The sequence below is a fragment of the Dama dama genome, chromosome 22, assembly GCF_033118175.1.
Source record: "Dama dama isolate Ldn47 chromosome 22, ASM3311817v1, whole genome shotgun sequence".
NCBI classification, from domain to species: domain Eukaryota; kingdom Metazoa; phylum Chordata; class Mammalia; order Artiodactyla; family Cervidae; genus Dama; species Dama dama.
This window is the reverse complement of record NC_083702.1, coordinates 23,764,072-23,788,376: the sequence shown is the minus strand read 5'-3', so window position 1 is coordinate 23,788,376 and position 24,305 is coordinate 23,764,072. Positions and strand designations below refer to the sequence as shown.

Sequence of the window (24,305 nt, the reverse complement as noted above, 5' to 3'; positions counted from 1 at the left end):
CATCTTGGTCTTTATTCAGGCTCCAAGCTCACTTTCCTTTGTGACTCCCCAGTCTTCCTTCTTCGCTGTCTTCTAATTTAAGTAAGAACCAGTCAGTTCACAACTGAGTTCCAAGTCTTAAGAAGGTTGTCATTTTACTAAGAAAGATCCTAAACGCAAGATGCCGTGTCCTGAGAGTGGCCTACAGAGCTCACAGCTGCACTTTCTCTCCCTGTAATGAGTGGGAGTAGATGATGCAGCCAGACTCACTACAGTTCACATCCTGTGTCCATCCACACCATTCACAGGGTCCCTTAGATTGCCCCCCTGCATTCAATCTCTGCTTCTACTCCTCAGCTTCACATTCACATGGTTTCTCTGATCTGGACTAGGAGCCCTTTAATGTGTCTTCATGCCAAATGTTATCTTTCCCAACAACAAAAAAATTAATTAGAAACATGATTTGGCTCACTTATCTGCCCCATTTGAAGACTTGTCTTGGATTCTTACTTATAGGGATGGAGTGTCATGTCCAAGACCTTCCCTCATGACCTCAGTCTCTTCCCAGGATTAACCCTCTCATTGCTTCTTTCCACTCCAGTGACCTTATTCCCCTTCCTCCACCCTGTCCTGTGGTCACAACACCAACATTCCTACAGACTCTCTAGCCCTTTCTTCCCCAAACCACTCATTAATTAACTTTAATTTTTACTGGAGTATATATACATTGCTTTACAATGTTGTATTAGTTTCTGCTGATCAGCAAAGTGAAATCAGCTGTACATATACAAATGTCCCGTCCCTTTTGCATTTTCTTCCCATTGAGGTCACCACAGAGCATTGGGTAGAGTTCCCTATGCTGTACCGTTATGTTCTCATCAGTCATCTATTTCACACTTAGTATCAGTGTATATATGTCAATCCCTGTCCCCCAATTCATCCCATACCCCCTTGGTATCCACACGCTGGTTCTCTACATCTGTGTCTCTATTTCTGCCCTGCAAATAAGGGCATCTATACCATTTTTCTGGGCTTCCCAGGTGGCACTTGTGGTTAAGAACCCTCCTGCCAATGCAGGAGACATAAGAGACGCAGGTTCGATCCCTGGATCTGGAAGATCCCCTGGAGGAGGGAATGGCAACCTACTCCAGTATTCTTGTCTGGAGAATCCCATGGACAGAGGAGCCTGGCAGGCTATAGTCCATAGGGTCACAAAGAGTCGGATGCAACTGCAGTGACTTAGCACCTATGCATACTATTTTTCTAGATTTCACATATATGCATTAATATACGGTATTTGTTTTTCTCTTTCAGACTGACTTCACTGTATGACACTCTTTAGGTCCATCCACACCTCCAGGAGCACTTCAATTCATAAAGCAAATGTTAACAGCCAGAGAAGGGGAAATGGACATAAACAACTCATTCTTTAGGAGCCCCTAAAATAGCTCCCCCCACACAACTCGTTCCATCAGCTCCTTCCCCACACAGTTCCCGGGGTCCTCTGGGCACTCCCTTCCTGGTAAGGTGGCCACAGTACTTAACACTGTGTTGGTGAGTCTTCCCTCTCCTGAGCAGCACCCCTACTGGGTTCCTTCTTGCTATGCTGCATTCCTAGGAGATCAGGCAGCTGGCAGCCAGCACTTAGAGAGGCAGAGAGGGGACAGGCAGGTGAGTGAACACGTGCATGTTTCCTACAAGGCTTGCCTATCCTGACTGTGTACCACCACTGGGACACACTTCCCAATACAGATTTTTTTTTGGCCACACTGTGAAGAATGTGGGATCTTAATACCCCCACCAAGGATCAAACCCATAGAAGCACAGAGTCTTAACCACTGGACTACCAGGAAAGTCCCCAGATCCTTTTATTTCCTTGGTCAGTGTTTTGTTTGTGTCTTTTTCAGTGAGTGGAGTGGGACAGTGTAGCTACTTAGGGGATCTTTTTGCAGCTTTCCGAAAAGCACCTGGCTCCTCCTCTTCGACAGGACTTGCAATCCTCTGCATTCTTCAGAGCCAGTCAGCACCTCTCAAGGGCATGCATAGCCTCAAGTCTTGTGAAAGGGGCAGAACGAGAGGATAGGCAAAGGGAGCCAACATACGAATATATTCCTTTACTGCACCCATGGAAAGGCTTTCTTCCCACCCTTTAGCTCTGAACAAAGGAGTGGGAGACATCTATGGTCTCTTCTCAGAAAGTGTTAGTCGCTCAGTTGTGTCCAACGCTCTGCGACCCCATGGACTGTAGCCAGCCAGGCTCCTCTGTTGGTGGATTTCTCCAGGAAAGAGTACCAGAGTGGGTTGCCATTCCTTTCTCCAGGGGGATCTTCTCAACCCAGGAATTGAACCGTGGTCTCCTGCATTGCAGGCAGATTCTTTACCATCTGAGCCATCAGAAGAGGTATTTTTTTCCCCCATGATAAATCTATGTGTCTGTTCCGGGACTGAGGTAGAGGGGAAGAGTGGACATGTGATCGGCAATATGAATTTTGTACACACATTTCTGTGTACCCCAAACTGGGAATGTGCTCCTGTGATAGATTTTAAAAGTATCATTTAGGGATCAGACACACCTCGATTTTAATTCCATCTATCATTTAGTAGCTCTGTGAGTTTGAGGAAGTGAGTCACCTTTCTGAGCCTTAGTTTCCTCATCTGTAACAAGAGATCACATGAGGTACCGTCTGCAAGACACCTGTGACAGAGTGAGTGCTTGGGAGATGCCAGGAGCTTCTGTCTGTATTCACCATGTCTAACACATCACAGGGCTCCTTCAGCTTGAGGTTGCTCCTGTCAGAGTCCTCACCTCGTAAATTTTACTTCTTTATAGTCATGATTGAGTTAGTTTGGGAAGCGCTTCTTCAGACGTTTGGTAGTAGAAATCAGGATTAAAAGGCTGGTGTTACTGAAAGATAACGGAGTTTTGAGATAAGTGATGTCAAGGGTGACTTTGAGCAGGGGGCAAGGAAGGATGCACAAGAGTGCCTCTGTGGGTCCAGAGAGGGATTAAGAGTACTTGACTTTCTCATTTGAAACTTAGCTATTTATTTTACCTTAAGACCTAACTATTCTCAGTTACTGTCCAAGGCTTCAGTGTCAACGGTGTTCCCTTTTTCCCGAGTTCAACTCTCTCCCCTCAAGATTTATAAAAGAGTGATTCCAAGATCAAGCTCTCTTTCACAGGAGTGTTAGCAAAAGTTCGTGTGCCTAACACACAGTGAGGATAAGTAAACTAAATTGAGGGTGTTTGGAGCAGAGAAAGGTGTATTGCCGGGCTCTGCAAAAAGACAGGTGGCTCATGCCCTAAAAAGTCCAGAGCTCTCCTGGAGGGTTTTGGCAAAGCATTTTCAAAAGCTGGGTGGGGTCCCAGGGTGTGTGGTCAGTTTGTGCACAGTTCTATGATGGGCTGATGGTGAGGTCGCAGGGAGGTGTCATAGGGCTTAACATTATCAGTCCAGGAAGCCTGGGGCTGTGTGCTCAGGGTCTCAAGTAGTTAACAGCTTCCATTTGTTGGAGAGGGGGAGGTTTTCTACATCTGCAAAACAACTCAGGAAATGTGCCTCAGATATTGCCAAGAGGAGCTAAAGCAGAGCTTATGGGAGAAGGGCCTGTCCCTGAGAGCCCCCATGGGGTTCTGCTGGGTTACTGGAGTAGGTGGTGACGAGCCCTCGTCTCAGACCCGTTTTCAACACAGAATGACATTTTTCTGGCCTGAGGAGTGAGGGATAACTCTCTGCCAGGCTTGAGGGTTCTGCCATTCCAGGGCTGAGGAGAGGCTGCCTTCAAGGTTTTTGGTGAGGCAGGTGGTGGTGGTTTAGCTGCTAAATAGTGTCCAGCTCTTTGCAACCCCATGGACTGTAACCCACCAGGCTCCTCTGTCCATGGGATTCTCCAGGCAAGAATACTGGAGGGGGTTGCCATTTCCTTCTCCAGGGGATCTTCCCAATCCAGGAATTGAACCTGGGTCTCTTGCTTTGCAGGCGGATTCTTTACTGACTGAGCCAGAGAGTAGGGGTAGTCACAAGAAAGTGCAGGGAGGGAGTTCGCTTCCTGGGACAGCCTCCACACCCAGCTGTACTACAGAAGCACCAGGGAGCTTTAAAATGTACGTTCCTTAGACTCTTCCCAGGCACAGTGAATACCTGTCCCTGGAGCGTGGCTCACAAATTCATATTTTTAACAGGCTCCCCAGGTGAGCACTGGGGCTTCCAGGTGGCGCTAGTGGTAAAGAATCTGCTTATCAAGGCAGGAGATGCAGGTTTGATCCTGATTGGGGAAGATCCCCTGGAGGAGGGTATGGCTACCCGCTCCAGTGTTCTTGCCTGGAGAATCCCATGGACAGAGGAACCTGGCGGGCTACGGCCCGTAGAGTCACGAAGAGAAATACCGGAGGGACTGAGCACGCGCACGTACACACTTGTATGTGTGGCTGATTCATTTTGTTGTACAACAGAAACTAGCACAATATTCTAAATCAACTATATCCAATAAAAAAGTAACTTAAAAAAGAGTAATGAGTTTGGTGAGTCGAGATCACACATTTCAGAACTGGAGATTTGCTGGGAAACCAGAGAGAGATGAAGGGCCCTGAGAGTCCTGTTAAGGAGCCTGGGCTCCACCTTGTAATTCAGTGGGCAAATAACTCCTCACTTCAGATCCACTGGGTGACTTGCTGAAAACGGGAATTTCTGAGCCCTACTTCAGAGTGTAGGGTTTCCCAGATGGCTTAGTAGTAAAGAATCTGCCTACCAATGCAGGAGATGCAGGTTTGATCCCTGGTTTCAGATGATTCCCTGTAGAAGGGAGTGGCAATCAGCTCCAGTGTTCTTGCCTGAAGAATTCCATGGACAGAGGAGCCTGGCAGGCAACAGTCCATGGGGTCACAAAGAGTCAGATGCAACTAAGCGCGCGTGCGCGCCACACACACACACACACACACACACACACACACACACACACACACACACACACACACACACACACACACACACACACACAGTGAGCCTCAGGGACTCAGTGGGTCCCTTACTCGGGTGGAAACCTGTGTGAAGTCCTCATGAGGTGCTAGCTTGGGACTCCCCACAAGGTATGAAAATTCTGGGGCTCTTGGTGGTTCTCATATGTGATGTCCTAAGGTTGTAAAGAAAAGACTGATTCTGCATCATTTGCTGCCTAATTTTCAGATTCTCAGAAAATAATCTCTCCAAGCACCTAAGTTTTCCAGGGAAATCTGACTATTTTTGACAAAGTTTCTTCCGATGTTACAGGGTTGAATTCCTCACCGGGGGCAGCCTAGACAACCAGTGTAAGGACTTGGTACCTGTCTTACACATTCAACAGCATCTCCATCAGTGTTGTTGTCCCTCTTAGGTCAACTGAAGAGTGAAAATAAAGCTATTCCTTCTGCGCATATTTCTGGAAAAAAAAAGAAGTTGGGAAAACAAGCTATGGGCTATGGGGATCTTATTCACCTCCCTCAGGAATTTCTTTTTCTCTCTTGGCTTTCCTGGGAGCCCTTAAGCCTCATTCCTAGGATCCCAAGACCTTCCTGGATGAAATTCGGATTTGGCAGCAGCCAAACGTCAGTTGCATTCTCACTCAAGCGGGAATTTTGGGTTAGAGAAAGAAATGGTTAGAAAAAGAAATGAGAAGAAGAGTTAAGCTCACAAAGAGGATTCATCTCCTCTAGCTGGTTTTCGTCCATTGCTGAGTTCTTATCTCCACTTCCCACCAACACCTACTTACTTGGATCTTGACTTATTTTGGCAGTTCTCTGCGCGTGGACTGTGGTTGCCATGGAGATATTATCCCGTGTGTTACATGCTGTCTCATCTCCATCTCTTCCTTTCTCTCCAGCATGCGCTCGCTCCCTCCATCCTCCCTTGTACACTCAGCCTGGCCCCGTTGTAATTGAGGACATCAAACACCACATCTCTTCAAGCTATTTTGCCGCTCTGCCCCCAGTCACACTGGCTGTGTTTTAACTTCATATAATCAAAGCAGCCTGGGAGTGACTGGAAGAGAGGGGAGGAAATTGACTCAAATGCTAAATTCCTTTACGTTATGCTAGGATGCTCAGGAGTTTGAGGGAATTCAGGCAAGTGTTAATCAAATTAACTTCCCTCTGCTTTCACAGGGATTAAACCTTTGCTGAGGTTGAGAGAGACTTATTAACAATACTTTGCTGATTTCCACCTGAACTGTTTCTTCGTGTCCTGGTGTTATCTACAAAGGAGAAAGCCTGAACTATTTCAGCTCCTAATTTCCCACCCATGAAATAATTCACTTTGTGCATTTTCTGCACTGACCCGAGGGTGTCTTGGAGGAAAGATATTGACATCCTCGGTTATCAAGAGTTGAGCCAGATGTAGAAAAGATCTTAGTGTGAATAACTGAAGATTTGCCCTTTTTGAATAACTACAGGTTTTATGCATGTTTGACTATGTGGACTTTGGGGGGAGAGTTCTCTCCCTCCCCCACTGAGGTCATTTTTTTAAAATTTACTTTTAAAATTGGAAAATATTAGAAAATAAATAAATTCTCCTTTTGTTTTTCTGGTTTCTTTTTTTTTTTCAAGACCTTCTGATGCCATTGTTATAAACAAAGCATATTTCTCTGTTCCTAAACTAGCAAAGTGAATTTATATTGGTAGAGAACACCCCCAACATTATATTTTACATATATTTCAGATTTCCCTAGTGCTTTTATTTTTCAGACTAAAAATTACTACCAGCAACCCTGTTATCAAGAAGTTCCTTTTGCTTTCTTATGGAATAAGATTTGAGTAAGTTACATGATTCTCAGAGACAAGCATATGTTTTATGGACCATTCAAAGGGGAGAATGGTAAGAACATTCAAAGGGAAGAAGTTTAAAAACATTTTTGCTTGTGTAGAAATGAAGTCATCCCCACTGTTTGACTCATTGTTTTTAGAAAAGAAAGATTATAGGTGTATATTCCTTAGAAGTTACTCTTCTTTAAATCAATCATTGGAGGAGTCACTTTCTACAGGGAATCAATACTCAGTACTGATATCAATGCACAGTGCCATCTGTGTGTGTGTGTGAGAGAGAGAGAGAGATGACATAGAAAGGTGGGTGTGAGCGGTGGGAAGTAAGAAAGCAGAGGAAAGGCTTTCAAGACTAGTCTTCTGGAAGTTCAAAAATAAATCAGTAAGTATTAATTGATTGCATACCACAAGCAAGGCACTAATTTGGAATCTGCAAAGGATAATAGAAGGACAAGATTTGATACTTGCCTTCTAACAATGTCTTATCTATCTGGAAGACAAAATCCAGACACACAAAATGACGAGTAACAAAAAGGAATAAGAGGTGGTCTGTGACAACCTAGAGAGGCAGGATGGGGTGGGAGGTGGGGGGAGTTTCAAGAGAGAGGAGACATATGTATACCTATGGCTGATTCATGTTGATGTATGGCAGAAACTAGCACAGTATTATAAAGCAATTATCTTCCAATTTAAGACAAAAGAATTTTTTGAAAAAAGGAACAAGATAGGTCAGGTCAACAATTAATCAAATGCTGACATGTGGACTGGAGGCTGGAAAGGGGAGGAGGAGAGAAGAGGAGAGAGGGAGCTGGGATGATCAGGAGTGGAGAGGGGGAAACTGGATTTGAGACCACAGCACGAGCAAGATTTGTATTAAATTTCATGGAAAGAAAATAGATTAGAGGCAGGAAAATTCAGGTAATGGTCAGGGGACAGTGAAGAAGCCTCTTGGCTTCAGCAGGAGTTCATACAACACACAAAGAGACAGGGCCAGGGCGGAGAGGACTTTGACCATGGACAGACTTTTCCTCTACGTAACAGGGAGTCATTGGAGTTCTTTGAGCAAGCAGCCCTAAGAGGTCTTGTCATAAGATGAAGTGCAGGTGGTATTTGGAAGGTGAGGGTGATTGATATCAGGCTGATGGCCCAGTAGAGGGCTGCTTTAGGTGTTCGCCTACCAAGTGATGAGGTCTAGTCTAGGATGAAGGTCATGGAACTTGAAGGGAAGGGCCAGATGCAAGAAGTATGTTGTAAAAACAGGACTGTTGTGGGGGAGGGGGTGGGTCACTGAGCATGGGAAACTAGGAAAAGAAAGATGGCAGAGACCCCTGGGAGGTTTTAAGACCACAGGAATGAGGCCAGTTAATATTCACTGTGAGCTGGATCATAAAGAAGGCTGAGCGATGAAGAATTGGTGCTTTTGAACTGTGGTGCTGGAGAAGACTCTTGACAGTCCCTTGGACAGCAAGGAGATCAAACCAGTCAATCCTAAAGGAAATCAATCCTGAATACTCATTGGAAGGACTGATGCTGAAGCTGAAGCTCCAATACTTTGGCCACCTGATGCGAAGAGCCAACTCATTGGAAAAGACCCTGGTGCTAGGAAAGATGGAAGGCAAGAGGAGAAGAGGGCGACTGAGGATGAGATGGTTGGATGGCATCACTGACTCAATAGACATGAGTCTGAGCAAACTCTGGGAGATAGTGAAGAACAAGGAAGCCTGAAATGCTGCAATTCATGGGGTCGCAAAGAGTCAGACACAACTTAACAACTGAACAACAATATGCACTGTGCTTTGGGCAGCATCCCAAATGCTTGGTAAATATTAACTAAGTCAGAGAGAGGAATTAGAAAGTCAGTTAGTGTGAGGAAGAAGATAAAGCAAATGCATTTCCAGCCCTAAGAGTTTGTAACGGGGGAAATGCAAGCAGAAATGGCCATTGAGGAGGGGTGAATGTGGGGGATGAGAAAGAGGTGGAAATGCAGGCGTAGAATCGGAACTGAGAGGAAGAGTTGGTGCCCTGAGGATGGCTGAAATGAACAGAGACCCTGTAATTTCAGGGTTCCTACAAATTTTCTACAAAACCTCAAATAAGGGAAAAGAGAAATAAAAGCAGCCAACTAAGAAGGGAAAGACGGAGCAATGGCAGGTAAAGGAGAAGAACCAAGATAATGATGAAGCCTAGACTGGACACATTTCCAAAGGAGGGGCGTGTCGTGCAGCTTAAACCCGGGACGAGATGCAGTGGATGAGCCCCAAGGATAATCAATGTATTTGATTGTCCAGATCATAAGTACAGTTCTGCCTCCCTCACGGAGGATTGCTGAGAGTTGATTGCAGCTCCAAAGCAATACTTTAAATATTGTATTTTTTAAGTCCAGAGAGAGCTTGAATATTCTGTGCCAAAGCAGGATAAAGTTTTTTTTTCCCCATGTTATCCGAGCCAAATAAATATTCTAACTCTTGTTGTCTGCCTCTAACAAGAGCTCCAAGAATATAGTCTTAGACTTTCATAACTGACTTCCTCCCAGAGCGTGATCTGAGAATTAATTTCTCTATAAGTTTAGTCAGGCTTACTGCCTTGTGGTTTGTCTCCTGTTTTCTTATAAGGAAAATTAATTCCATTTCTGCACCTTTCTGGGATTTAGTGCTTGTGAAATATGACAGACTGACAGACCCCAGAGACCTGGAGTTCTCTTGTTATTCTGTGAATGTATCGCCTGACCAGCAATGTGCCTCCAGCCCTCCTCAGGGCTGTGAGAGCCCATGTGGTTCCCACCTCTTCCCTGAAGACTTCCGTTATGGTGCTGGCTTAAGGGACAGTTAAAAGCAACTGATGGACTGCTGCTTGGTGGTCTAAATAGTGACTAAGAGCTCAGGCTTTGAGCCATTCAGAATTGGGTTTAGATTTTTGTTCTACCATGTTAGGAGTTGGGGACTTATTTCCCTCTTTCCTGACCATCGCTTCTGACAACAGTATTCTTAGTGAGAGGAACAGTGGCAGGAACATGGGTTTTAGAGCCACTCAGAATTGAATGGGGTCAACTCCCGGTGGCACCAATCTTGGGTTTTCATTATAACATGATCTATCATTTTATAGCATTGCTGTGGCAATATCATATAATACAAAACATCCAGGACAGAGTTTGGCATGTGCTCAAAAAATGGTAGAATTTGCTAAAGGTTTTATTTTTATTTTTTAATTGAGTGACCAGAGCAGAAATATGACTTCTAAGCAATTTCACTTATAAGCTAGAAAGCCATGAGATTCATTTACCTTGGGGAGACAAAAATCTGAAAAGAGGGGAAAAAAAATATCCATCAGCTTATTTTGTACATAATGGTAAACTCCAGCTGGTGATTTAGCTGATTTGACTGGTTCTGAGAAAGCAGCTCATAAGAGCAGCCAGCCTGATCTCTGCCCTCGTGTTGTAAAGATGAAAGCCCAACAGAGAGGGAGGAGCCAGAGCTATGGCAGACTGTTAAACCCTAAGAGTGGTGGTCTCATTGCCAGAAGGCAGGGGAACCTGGCCGGGCCTTGACCGCGTTAAGTCTGACCTGATAACTGAGCACTCAGGTAGAATGATCCCACCAGGAATATAGAACTGAATGAAGGTCAGAAAAGAGATGGGAACTCCGATGGAGATTTTGGAGGCCTTGGTATTGAGGTGATGATGGTTGATACTTGGCTATGAATGTGTCTTCGAGAGAGAGCAGTGGTGAGTCTTGAGTGCCCCCACGTTAGGAATTTCCCAGCAAAAATGGACAAGAAAAGGAGAGAGAACTGGTTCTAAAGGTATAGGGAGAACCAAGAAATGAGGCTACTTTAATCCACAAATAAACAAAGGAAAGGAGAGTGCTGAAAATGTGGGAGTGTCATCTGTTAGTTGTATAATGTCAGGCAGAATGATGATGAAGCAAGAGCTACTGATTTTGTTTTGGTTATTGATGACCTCATAAGAACAGTTTCTGTAGAGCGATAGAGGCAAAAGCCTAAACTGCAAAGGTTAAGGAGAGAGGGCTGGTAAGGAAGTCGGGGCATCAGGTGTCAATTACTTTTTTTTTTTTAAGTTTGTAGTGAAAAGAGGTAGAAAATGGAATTACTTTGCAGAAGTTGGAAAACAGATCTCTTTGTGACCTCCCCTGGCCGAGAAGGAGTTAATATTATAACTGCACAGTAATTTCAGAAGCATTAAAGAGCATGTTTCCATGGAAACATCAACCTACAGAGGGAGAGAAAGAGCTAGGATCCCCTGACAAAGAAGGAACAGCCGCGTTCTAGCCCCCACATGTACAGCGGGGCGAGATGATTACATGTTTCTTTCAGCTTCCCTGTGAAGATGCGGTTGGGGTTCATGTGCGCTGTCCTCTTGAGGACCAGGAAAGAGGGAAATGGGGTTGGATTTAAATAAACTCTTGCCCTGACCTTGCTTCAAATTCTGACTCAAGGGTCAAGCCACGTTAGAGTTATTGGAATGGATCAATGAATGTCTCTAACTAAGTAACTATCTAAAAATAGTTAAATAAATAAACAAACTTGATCTTCCCCTGACCTCTCTGCTCTAACCTGATCTAGAAACTGTGCTATGAAGGACTGTGCTTCAGAGCAGCACTTATGGAAGCTCTAGAAACACAGGCTGTGTTTGACTGATAACCTTGGATCAGCACTTATGCATTATAGTTTCTATCTTGATGTTTTCTCCTTGACAAGATATACATTTCATCTTACTGTTTTCAGGTCCCTCGTATCCCTTTTAATACTGACAGGCGTACATTTCCGGTACCTTCAAACTCAACCAGACTTTAAGAGGTGGGTCCTCCTGCTGCCCAGAAGTCAAAGAAAGCTCTTTTGCAGACCATGCTATAGGAGCCACATCAACAAACTCTTTGTCGCTAACTCCCAACAGTTCACTTTCTTCACGCCCATGTTTTGTTCCGTGTTGCATCTGGGACGTGTATGTCTTCCATTCCCCTGGTCTTTCCTTGGACCATAGACTCAATAAATCGCTTCACTTCCTATGTGAATGGGCATTATCCTTGGGACAGGTGGTCCATGACTGCATCTTCTGAAGATGGAGGTGTGCTCTGGAACGAGGCCACAGCCTCCCCCACCCTCTGCCTTGCATCTGTAGCATGACGAAATTCTGAGACACCCATCTCCCTGAAAGACATCATCTTCACCCAGGTATCCTGAGTCCTCTGTCTGTTGGAAACCATCTCCTGCCCCTGGAATGTCTTGCTTCTTTTGACCACTCTCTTCCTTCCATTCAGTGTAATTGCTTCTAGAAATCTCTACTTAAAGATCTGTACCGACTGCTACTGAAAGACTTAAGTCATAACCCCCTTTTTCCCTGGATGACAAGACAGTTGCTCATAACCTTCATTCCCAGTCCCTGTAACTAGAGTCATCTCACTAATTCCTTTGTTTACCTCTTCTTCTTCCCTTCAGTAGAGCTGTTGCAGGGAGCTGTGGAATTAAGCGCATCAGAGCTACAGAGTGGCTAGGTGCTTCATGTATGGAGGAATTGCCAGTCTGTTGGTCTTGTTGGCCATCTCAGGTAGAGGAGAGGGTAGAAAGGGGCTCCCATGGAAAAGCAAACTGAGAAAATGGAGAAAGGTCAAAAGGAAGAGAAAAGCCTCCTTATCCCCTCACTTTCATGCCCAGGTCACTTTGGATTTGTGGCCAGAGACTTCTTTTTGGGTGTATGTGACCAGAGTTGCTTTCAATTAAGTCTGAATGGTTCACAGGAAGGAAAAGGCTTCTGATCAGAGCTGGATGTCCTAGAGAAATCTTTGCCAGTCATTGTTTCACTGATTTTGGCATAACCCCTGAGTAGGTCTGCCTGCTCATGAGCTAGAATGGATGTCAGCAAAATATTAGTAGGCATAAAGTTGCAATACCTGAAAAATATTAGTAGGCATAAAGAAGAAATACCGAGGACCCAGTGATCAGCTACCCTTTGATCTGCCTTGGCATTTTCTCTGGGAAGGTTCACTGCTTAGTTCTGATGGCCCATGCTGGGCTGTATTCCCATATATTGAGCACATCGTCTAGGGAAGAGAAGAGGGATTTTATTCAGGGCTTTGGAAAAAGAAAGTGATATTAACTTTCTTGCAACGTGAAAACATGAGCTTAAAATGAATCCAGGAGAGTTCCTCGATTCCTTCCCGCGGGGACGGTCACCTTTCTCAGTGCCTCTGATGACTCTGGGTTTCCCCTCACACCTTCACTCTCCTCACCCATCGCAGAGGTGATAAAGGGCTGTGGACATGAATACCAGGAAGAATTCCTTTCCCATCTCAAGTTCTGTGCACAGTTCCCTAAGCTTTGGTGTCCAGCACTCTTGATTAATTGGCATCGCCAGTTCCTAAGCAACCCACAAGCAGGAGTGTGCCCCGCCAAAGGGAATTTTAAAGAGAATTACATAGTGTTCCAATCAGGGCTCTGGAAGGTCATAATGGGGGGTCATTTCAAGGAGTCATTTATTCTAGACTAAAATTATGGAGATATGAGCTCATCTTTTGCCTTCCTCAGAAAGCAAACTTTACATTGAAGTCGTACAATTGAATGATTCCCCACTGCAAAATACCTCACAGAGATAACCAATCACAGGAGAGACAACAGACATCCCCAAGCCTGAACGGCTGGGATATTGTGGGGATGGGATGAATGTGCTGTTAATGGAAAAAGCAGAGATCCAGATACTGGGAGACCAGACTCTGAACTTATCTTGCCAAAAAGTGGCAACATCTACCCAGGCAATATCTTCTGTTAAGCTTTAAATATGGAAGATCAGACTGTGATCCAGAAGGCCCTGCAAAGTCTAACATTCTCTGGTGTCCGGGCAATACTGTTTTAAAGGTAATCATAATAATGACACCAGAAGCAGCTAAAACTAAAGGCTCATTATGTACAGGTGCATATATTCTCACAACAGTCCTGTGAGGTAAGTACTAGTATTATTCATATTTTTATAGTGAGCAAACTGAGGCAGAGAGAGATTAAATAGCTCATGAGATCACGCAGCTTCAGAACTGGCCGAGCAAGGATGTGAGCAGAGGTCAACTGGCTGCAGAGTCCTTGCTGGTCCACACCACGCTGCACTGCACATTGGTGGTATTGGGGGTGTTTGTGTGTGTGTGCAATACATACTGCATTTCTCTCATCTTCACTTCACATATTCTGTTTTCCCCCCTTTTTTTTTTATCATCGCTATTTTTCGTTTTCTTTTTTATTAAAGTGTGGTTGATTTGCAGCATTATGTTAGTTTTAGGTGTATTATTTCTCCCTTCCATGTTCTTTCTACTAACTCCTCATCACTAAGCATTTTGAGACATTGTCCAGGACTTTTCATTCATTTGAGTAGAGTGTTGGTATTTTATAATGAGATCAAGCTCCTGGGGTTGACCCCAGATGAAAGAGTCCAGAGGAGAGCTGTCCCCTGGCCATGACCTGCCATATTGACCCCGCTTGGTGAAAGGAGACAGACATGAGGGTGGAAAGGTAGACAGTAGGCCATGGCAGCTGATGGCAGAACCTCTTGGAGCTCATTGAGTTAACATCTAGAGGGAGAGGAAATGCTCTCTACCTTCTTATATATCTGACCAGAGATTGTCATCAACTGTCAACAGTGCCCCTCTTTTTCTTTTCATCTTGTGTTTGCTCAGTTGTGTCCAACTCTTTGCAGTCCCATGAACTAGAGCCCACCAGGCTCCTCTGTCCATGGCAGTCTCCAGGCAAGAATACTGAGGGCGGTTGCCATTTCCGCCTCCAGAGGACTTTCCTGATCCAGGGACTTCCACCTGGGAAGCCCTTCTTTTGTTTTGATAAAACTAATTCATGGCATTCAGTCGTGAAACAGAATTTGGGTAATAGAGCTCAGAAAATCTCATTGTCAGGCGGAGGAGTCTGAGAAGACTCTTTCCCTGTAATAGTTGGGAGGTTGACATATCACCACTTACCCTCAGCCAGATTGCTAAGAGGCCAAAACACAATCCTTTTCACCACCAGCAGGAGAGAGGGAGTATATTAAATGTATATCAGTTAGTCTTCAAGATACTTTAATATCTCATTAGTTTAACACTACAGATTTAGAATTTCAATAACTGAGTTATGGACTAGCCCAAACGTGAAGCTTTTATGATTTGTCAAGAATGGTTCATAAAATGAATGGCATAAACACCACTTCAGAGAAAGTGTTTAATCCACTGGCAGACAAACTATTTTTAATTTGCCTCAAGTAATTATAAATTAATATTACAGTCTACTCTTTAAATTAGTTTTTCCTGAGGTTCTAAGTATCATTTTGCAAAAGTGAAAAAAGGCCTGCATTTGACAGCTTAGGAAACTGGTATTTCTAATTATTTTGTTCAATAGCATGGTTTAGTATTTTTATATTTGACATTGTGGTTCAAAGGAAACCTTTAAAACTTCTTCAAATCCCTTTTCCTCAAAGAGAACGCCATTGGTGACCAGAATAAAATAATTCATGTGCCTTGAGAACATTGTCACATAACCTAGGAACTGGTGGATCTAGGATTTGAGCAGAAGTGGTCTGATGGCAGCATCCTTGCCTTTATATGCCACACACACTGCCTGCTGCTGCTGCTGCTGTTGGTGATGGTGATAGAGTATGTATTTAGTGCACACTACATTCATTTCCTCTCCAATTAGCTTATTTTTCCTATTTCCCCTTATTTTTCTTTCTACCAGCATTTAGGGGCATTGTCTATGTTGTTCATGTGAGTTCAGGATATCTTACTAGTGAGTTATTTCTTCTGAGTCTGATCTCAGAAGAAGCTATTGGTAAATCCTAGAGAGAAGTGTTCCCAGGCCATGGTCTGCCACAATGACCATGTTACACTGGGTTGGCCATTTTAGATTCGTTTTAATTATTATGAATTTTTATGTTGAGGAAAAGTCAGAACTTTCTATTTAGATTCCCAAACCATCACAAGGAACATCTGATTTTTAAATATTTACTTTTGTCTCCCAATACTGGTCTCTAACTAAGTAGCTTTTAAACATTTTCAGTTCAGTTCAGTTCAGTTGCTCAGTCGTGTCAGTCATGTCCGATTCTTTGCGACCCCATGGACTGCAGCACGCCAGGCTTCCCTGTCCATCATCAACGCTTGGAGCTTGCTCAAACTCATGTCCATCGAGTCGGTGATGCCATCCAACCATCTCATCTTCTGTCATCCCCTTCTTCTCCTGCCTTCAATCTTTCCCATCATCAGGGTCTTTTCCAATGAGTCAGCTCTTCACATTAAGTGGTCAAAGTATTGGAACTTCAGCTTCAGCATCAGTCCTTCCGATGAATATTCAGGACTGATTTCCTTTAGGATTAACTGGTTTAATCTCCTTGCAGTCCAAAGGACTCTTAAGAGTCTTCTCCAACACCACAGTTCAAAAGCATCAATTCTTCGGTGCTCAGCTTTCTTTATAGTCCAACTCTCACATCCTTACATGACTACTGGAAAAACCAAAGCTCTGACTAGACAGACCATTGTCGGCAAAGTAATGTCTCTGCTTTTTCTTATGCTACCTAGGTTGGTCATAGCTTTTCTTCCAAGGAGCAAACATCTTTTAATTTCATGGCTTCAGTCACCACCGGAAGTGATTTTGGAGTCAAGAAAAATAGTCAGCCACTGTTTCCACTGTTTCCCCATCTATTTGCTGTGAAGTGATGGGACAGGATGCCATGATCTTAGTTTTTTGAATGTTTAGTTTTCAGCCAGCTTTTTCACTCTTCTTTCACTTTCATCAAGAGGCTCTTTAGTTATTTTGTTTTTTTTTTTTTTGCTTTCTGCCATAAGGGTAGTATCATCTGCGTATCTGAGGTTATTAATATTTCTCTCAGCAGTCTTGATTCCAGCTTGTGCTTCATCCAACCCAGCATTTCACATGATATACTCTGCATATAAGTTAAATAAGTGAGGTAACAATAATCAGCCTTGATGTACCCCTTTCCCAATTTGGAACCAGTCTGTTGTTCCATGTCGTTCTAACTGTTGCTTCTTGATCTGCATACAGATTTCTCAGGAGGCAGGAAAGGTGGTCTGGTATTCCCATGTCTTGAGTTGTGATCCACACAGTCAAAGGCTTTGACATAGTCAATAATGTAGAAGTAAATGTTTTTCTGCAACTGTCTTGCTTTTTCGATGATCCAGTGTATGTTGGCAATTTGATCTCTGGTTCCTCCTTTTGTAAATTCAGCTTGAACATCTGGAAGTTCACAGTTCACGTATTGTTGAAGCCTAGCTTGGAGAATTTTGAGCATTACCTTGCTAGCACGTGAGACGAGTGCAATTGTGCAGTAATTTAAACATTCTTTGGCATTGCCTTTCTTTGGGATTGGAATGAAAACTGACCTTTTCCAGTCCTGTGGCCACTGCTGAGTTTTCTAAATTTGCTGTCATACTGAGTGCAGCACTTTCACAGCATCATCTTTTAGGATTTGAAATAGCTCAGCTGGAATTCCATCACCTCCACTAGCTTTGTTCATAGTGATGCTTCCTAAGGCCCACTTGGCTTCTCATTCTAGGATATCTGGCTCTAGGTGAGTGATCAGACCATCATGGTTATCTGGATCATGAGGATCGTTTTTGTCTATTTCTTCTGTGTATTCTTGCCACCTCTTCTTAATATCTTCTGCTTCTGTTAGTTCCATACCATTTCTGTCCTTTATTGTGCCCATCCTTTGCATTACATCTACTATTTCTAATCTTGTAAAAAAATTGTTCCTATTGTTTTCAGGAGGAAATGCAAATGATACAGTAATTGTTAAAGAGACCAGCGAAAAGCTTTTTGAAAGATCTGTGGTTTTGCTATTTATTTTTTTTAATTTATTTTATTTCTTTATTTACTTTTGGTGCCTGGGCAGGGACTTAAACCCTGGACTCTCAGATTAAAAGTTGGTTTTGGCATATAGATGATAGAGTTTAGCAGTGTAATAGCCACAATATTAATCAGGTGAAGCATCAAGATAGAGAACTTCAAGGAGTTGTGTTCTTCCCACATCAGGCAAGTGAGGTAGTCTGAATTTTATAGATGATGGTCTATTTTATAGATGAAGGAGCTAAATGCTTTAGAAGGTAAGTGACAAACCAAAGACATAGTGACAAAGTTACAGGTTTTCAGAGCTAGAAAATCATAAGCAAAGGGGTCAAGAATTTGAGTCTCTTCCCTGGAACTGTGTTTCCTCCTTTATTACCTTGCTCTGAATAGCTGGAGAATGGAAATTGAGAGCTATAGAAAACTCCACATTTTTAAATATTTTTTTTATTTTTAATGGAAGGATAATTGCTTTATAATATTGTGTTGGCTTCTGCCATACATCAACATGAATCAGCTATAGGTATACATCTGTCCCCTCCCTATTGAGTCTCCCTCCCACCTCACCCCATTCCCACTCTTCTAGGTTACAGAGCCCCAGTTTGAGTTCCCTGAGTCATAGAGCAAATTCTTACTGGCTGTCAGTTTTACATATGGTCGTATATATGTTTCCGTGTTACTCTCTCCGTTCGTCCCCACTCTCTCCTTCCTCCCTTCTACTCATGTCCCCAAGTGTGTTCTCTATGTCTGCATCTCCACTGCTGCCCTGCAAATAGGTCCATCATCTCCATATTTCTAGATTCCATGTCTATGTGTGTTAGTTGCCCAGTCGTGTCTGACTCTATGTGACCCCATGAACTGTAGCTGGCCAGGCTCCTCTGTACATGGAATTCTCCATGCAAGAATACTGGAATGGGTTGCCATTCCCTCTCCATCTAGATTCCATGTATGTGCATTAATATATGATATTTGTTTTTCTCTTTGACTTACTTCTGTATAAACTGTATAATAGGCTCTAGGTTCATCCACCTCATTAGAACTGACTCAAATGTGTTCCTTTTTATGGCTGAGTAATAATCCATTGTATATAGGTACCACTGTTTATCTGTTCATCTGTTGATGGACATCCAAGTTGCTTCCATGTCCTGGCTATTGTAAATAGTGCTGTAATGAACATTGGGGTACATGTGTCTTTTTCAGTTTTGGTTTCCTCAGAATATGTCATGCACCTTTGGGCACCTTATCTTTGACAAAGGAGGCAAACGTATGCAATGGAGAAAAGATAGTCTCTTCAATAAGTGGTGCTGCAAGAACTGAATAGCTAAGTGTAAAAAAATGAAATTAGAATACTTTCTAACACCACACACAAAGATAAACTCAAAATGAATTAAAAACATGAATGTAAGACCAGGAACTATGAACTGTTAGAGGAAAACATAGACAGAACACAGTATGGCATAAATCATAATAAGATCCTCTATGACCCGCCTCCTAGGATAATGGAAATAAAAACAAAAATAAACAAGTGCGACCTAATTAAACTTAAAAGCTTTTGCACAGCAAAGGAAACTATAAACAAGGTGAAAAGACAGCCCTCAGAATGGGAGAAAATAATAGCAAATTAAACAACTGACAAAGAATTAATTTCCAAAATACACATCTAACTCATACAACTCAATACCAGAAAAGCAACCAAATCAAAAACAGGCATTTCTTCAAAGAAGACATACAGATGGCTAATAAACATGAAGAGGTGCTGTGTCGCTCATTATTAGAAAAATGCAGATCAAAGCTGCAATGAGATATCACCTATCACCAGTCATAATGGCTATCAAAAAATCCACAAACAATAAATGCTGGAGAAGGCATAGAGAAAATGGAACCCTCCTTGCATTGTTGGTGGGAATGTAAATTGATACAACCACTATGGAAGACAGTATGGAGATTCCTCAAAAAAATGAGAATAATTCCACATTTTTGAGGCATGATGTTGAGCAGAAAGATCACTGGTTGTGGGGTGCAGACACCTGGATCCTCTTTCCAACCCTGTCATCTGATCTTGGTGAAAACACAAACCCCTCCAGACTTCATCTGCTTCATCTGAAAATGAGAGGATTGCCTGAGAGGTGAGCCTTGTCTCTCTTATTACCACATTAAAAGACATTCATTAAAAAAAAAAAAAACTAATCCCTCGTGAGAATCTAGAGGGCACAGTGAGAACTGTGGTTTGCTGGGGAGATTCTGGCAGAGCCCTCGGATGCCTCCCACACATGGTGTACTGCTAAATCATTGCAGCGGGTGAGCGCTGAGTGGCATGGTCAAAGTCAAAGAGGCACGCAGGCTTTTTACCTCAACTTGATCCCATTCAACCCAGTGGAGGATGACTTTGGCCATAGGGAGCAAATGTGTTGGACCTGAGCCCAACAGGGATCCAAGACTTTCTCCACAAGCCGGAAATGCGATTGGTTTTATTTTCTACAGTCTGTATGAAGGGTCTCCATAGTCAAGGGCACGTGATGGTGATGTGAGACTGCTAAGAGGCCCATCTGAGGCTCTGAGACACTGATTTCACTTTACTTACTGATGTAACAAAAAGAACCCTGAGCTTGAAATAAGAAGACTTGAACTCCAGTCCTGAACAGGCAAGCCACCTTGGAAAGTCAGGTAGTATTGGGGGAACCCATTTTCTCCTGTCCATACTGAGAGTTCCCAATGGATGGTTTTTAAGTTTTCCTCTAGTCCCAGCAATCTGAGATTGTTGCAATATTAGAACTTTATGAGATAAGCCATCATTTGGCTTAAGGGTCAAACTACATCCTAGAGACAAATCAAGCAATATTTTTTTATATACCAAACCTTGTTGGGCCTTCCAAGGGACTAGGATCTTATGGGCAGAACTTCTGAATTTGAGTGCCACTTGAAGCTAGGCTTTCTCATTACATTCTTGAGGATGACATTTTCAGAGACAAACAGAATAGCTGTGGCATCTCTTAATAATATAGTCTAATCCTTCACTGAGGATTATATGCGGACACTTTGAGGTTTTAATTAATATTCAAAATTGACAAAGTGCCGCCAGATGCAAAGGTGGTTGGATACTTTCAGGTCTTATGGAAAGTTGAATTGATTAATATGACCATTTGACCTAGTTAATCCTAAATATGTGGGAGGCAATCTCCATTTCTCCCAAGTGTTCCAATGACAGTTCAGTCTTGGTGAATGTAACCGTCCCACTTTTACTCACTGAGGTCCAAAATAAGGCAAGTTCCTTGCCTTTAGATAATTCTAATCAGGCTAGTATATTATTTTTTTCTAAATGTTTCCTACTATATAACCTTATATTTGTGTCATATTTTATTTAGTTTTTCTACCCCCTATTTCAGGTGATCATCACAACCTGATAAACTGGAGGTAAAAAAAAAAAAAAAAAAAAATTGGTGTTTCTGTTTTAAAGAGGGAAAAACTCAGGTTCAGGGCCAAGGTCACATGTCTAGAAGTGACCACACTCCCAATTATTTTTTCACACTTTTCATTACCAATGAATGGATTGGTCTGTTCCACTATTCTAAGGGCATCCTTGCTCAAGGCAAGTGTATATTTGCAAGCTCCTCACTAATAGCTAAAGGTTGGCACGTCTCAGGGAATTACTCAGAAAAACACAGTGTGAATGGTAAATCTTTACACTGCTGAAGGATATGAATAATTAAAGGATACTTTGCAGAAGAGTATTTTGTGTACTGTCATAACATTTTATTAATATTTTTGATAAGTAAAATATATGAGAAATGTAAACACAGAATAAAATGAACATGTAGAGCTGGAAGAAGGTGAACATCCCAGAGAGAGAAAAATATATAAGGAAAATCAAAAGGATCGGGAGCAGGAACGATAAGAGAAATTTAACTGCAGAGCAATTACCCATGAATGTGGTTTTATTTTCTTGGAGTTTGAATTTCCCAAGCTATCCACTCAATTCAGGGCTATCCCCTTTCAAAGAAGTCATCTTGAGAGGCCATATGCTTATTCCATTCATGCTAACTGTTGCTTATATGATTTGGGGGCTTCTCTTTTATACTTGCCTTCTGAAATGGACACTTTCTTTGGAATAGTCTTAATGGTGTTTTAGATAAAGTCAGAATTACTCAGAGCCATGTTTGGTGAAAAGGAGGGTTCACAAGCCAGATAATTTCCATCTCATCCCCGTCCCTTCCTCCTTCTTCCTCTCTTTCTTTCCCTTTCCTTTAATCCCTCCCTCTCTCCTCCCTTCCCTCCCCTCCCTCCCTCCCTCTCTCCCTCACTCTCTCCCCTTCCTTCTCCCTCTCCACTTCCTCTCTTGTGTTCTTCCAAAAAAGAGGCAAGACTAATGTTTTTCTGCAAGTCTCATACATCTCCTCTGAAAACTTCCAGAAATTACTCTACAGTATAACGCCATATTGATGTAGTAAGAACCTACTTTCCAAATGGATTATGTCCGATGCTTAAATTCTGGTCTGTTAGTTTAAAGTTGTACTCCCTGAAATGAACTGCATGGGACTTAGGTTGGAGTGTTGAAGTTGTTGTAAGCTACAGGAGACCCGAATATCATCTTCTCACTAGTGATGGGCAGGAGCAGGCCGCAGTGAGCTCAGAGGAGGAGCAGCACAGCGGGTGGAGAGACACGGTGTGGAGCCTTGCGCTGAATCAAGGATGTTACACGTTTACCAACTGCAAGTGTCCAAAGATCACAGCCAAGGGGGGTAGAGGGAGGGAGTTCCACCACGGCACAGTGTAGCTTGGTGCAGGAACGGGGATATTAAAGCTGCTGTGGCGTGTGAGAATCAGAGCGAGATGCTAGAGGACACATGGGACTGGGAACAGCTCTTTTTTTTTAGATATAAATTTATTTATTTTAATTGGAGGCTAATTACTTTACAGTACTGTAGTGGTTTTGCCATACATTGACGTGAATCCGCCACGGGTGTACATGTGTTCCCCATCCTGAACCCCCCTCCCACCTCCCTCCCCATCCCATCCCTCTGGGTCATCCCAGTGCACAAGCCCCGAGCACCCTGTCTCATGCATCGAACCTGGACTGGCGATTCGTTTCACATATGATAATATAGCTCTTAAAATGTTATTTCCGCTCCCAGTTAGCTGGGGCAAATAATTTGACCTCTTTGTGCTTCAGTTAGTTCCCTTATCTATCAAGTTAAAATTATAGAACCAAATGAGCTCATAGTTTCTTCAAAGATGAAAATTCATTTTATAAGGGATTCATTGTTGTTGTTGTTGAGTCACTAAGTCATGTCTGACTCTGCGACCCCATGGACTACAGTCCGCCAGGCTCCTCTGTCCATGGGATTTCCCAGGCAGGAGTACTGGAGTGGGTTGCCTTTTCCTTCTCGGGATCTTCCCAACCCAGGGGTCAAACCTGTGTCTCCTGCATTGACAGGCCAATTCCTTACCACTGAGCCACCTGGGAAGCCCTTTATGAAGGATACATGATGAATATCTTCAAATGCTTGAAGAGCTCCCGTGTGAAAGAAGCATTAGACTAGGACTGTATAACTCCTAAGGAGGAGACCAGAATCTAGAGGTAGAAGGGGAGCAGATTTCACCTTTAGGTAAAAAAAGAACTGCCCAACAGTGAGGTGGCTGCCTCGAGGGCAGGGAATACAGTGATGAGCTCCCCATCAGTGGAAGTATTCAAGAAGAGCTGAGAGGGCTGGTTTTATGATGTCATAGAAAGGAAAGATGAACTGCAGGAACTGGGCTCATTGATTATGAAGATCTCTTCCAATTTTGAGACTCTAGGAATCTCTACTCTTTTGTGGTCTATTTTTGACTGAATTTGCCCTGGAAATGACAAGTTGAAAAGTCCCAGGCAGCTTGAGAAGCAGGAATATGGTCCGTGAGGATTTGGTTCACAGTACCTAGTCATCTTTAGAATTTCCTAAAAGACCTATATCCTAGCAACTCTAAGCAACCCTTAATCTAATTGCTTAATCTAATGTTACCTGGTAGCATCAAAGAAGAGGCTCACAGTTTTTGTTAAATGAGAAGACTTACGAGAGGTCCCCTTCAATGCAGTAGGGAACCATGGTTGCTCGAAGTTTTGAAGTCTGTCAGAAGACTCCCGACAATCACAGGATGCCCATTCTGCTTCCGAACAGAGAAACGTCTCACTGCAGCATCAGGTGCAAGGGTCCAGAGTAACATGTCATGTGAACGTGGAGCTAATCATTATTGACTCCTTGAGCCATGGTGGTGAAAGGACCTGAATTACCATCAGCATGGTTGCACTGATGCCATGGGAACGAGCATGCCTGTGGGAATTCCCAGTGAGGGAACTTCATCAGGTCAGAGCAGCCAGAAAGGGAGAATGGGGTGAGCTGGGGGTACAGGTGTTGAAAGACAGCTCCATTGGTCTGACTTTCATTATTAGAGTTTTTGCTAATTTACGTGTCTGAACCTGAAGCACTCTGCGAAATGTCTTTCCCTCCTCCCTGGACTCCCATCCCACTCCTGCGATTTTCTGTTCACTATAGAAGTGCAAAGAGACATCACTTTGCCAACCAAGGTCTGTATAAACAAAGCAATGATTTTTCCAGTAGTCATGTACGGATGTGAGAGTTGGACCACAAAGAAGGCTGAGCGCCGAAGAGTTGATGCTTTAAAATTGTCGTGCTAGAGAAGATGCCTGAGAGTCCCTTGGATAGCA

General features: G+C 43.1%; 1 protein-coding gene across 1 annotated transcript in view; it reads left to right on the top strand.

Moving 5' to 3' along the window:
- GRIN2B (glutamate ionotropic receptor NMDA type subunit 2B) overlaps nt 1-24,305 on the top strand; it is a 341,566-nt gene that overhangs the window by 185,759 nt on the left and 131,502 nt on the right. The gene's annotated exons all lie outside the window — the stretch shown is intronic.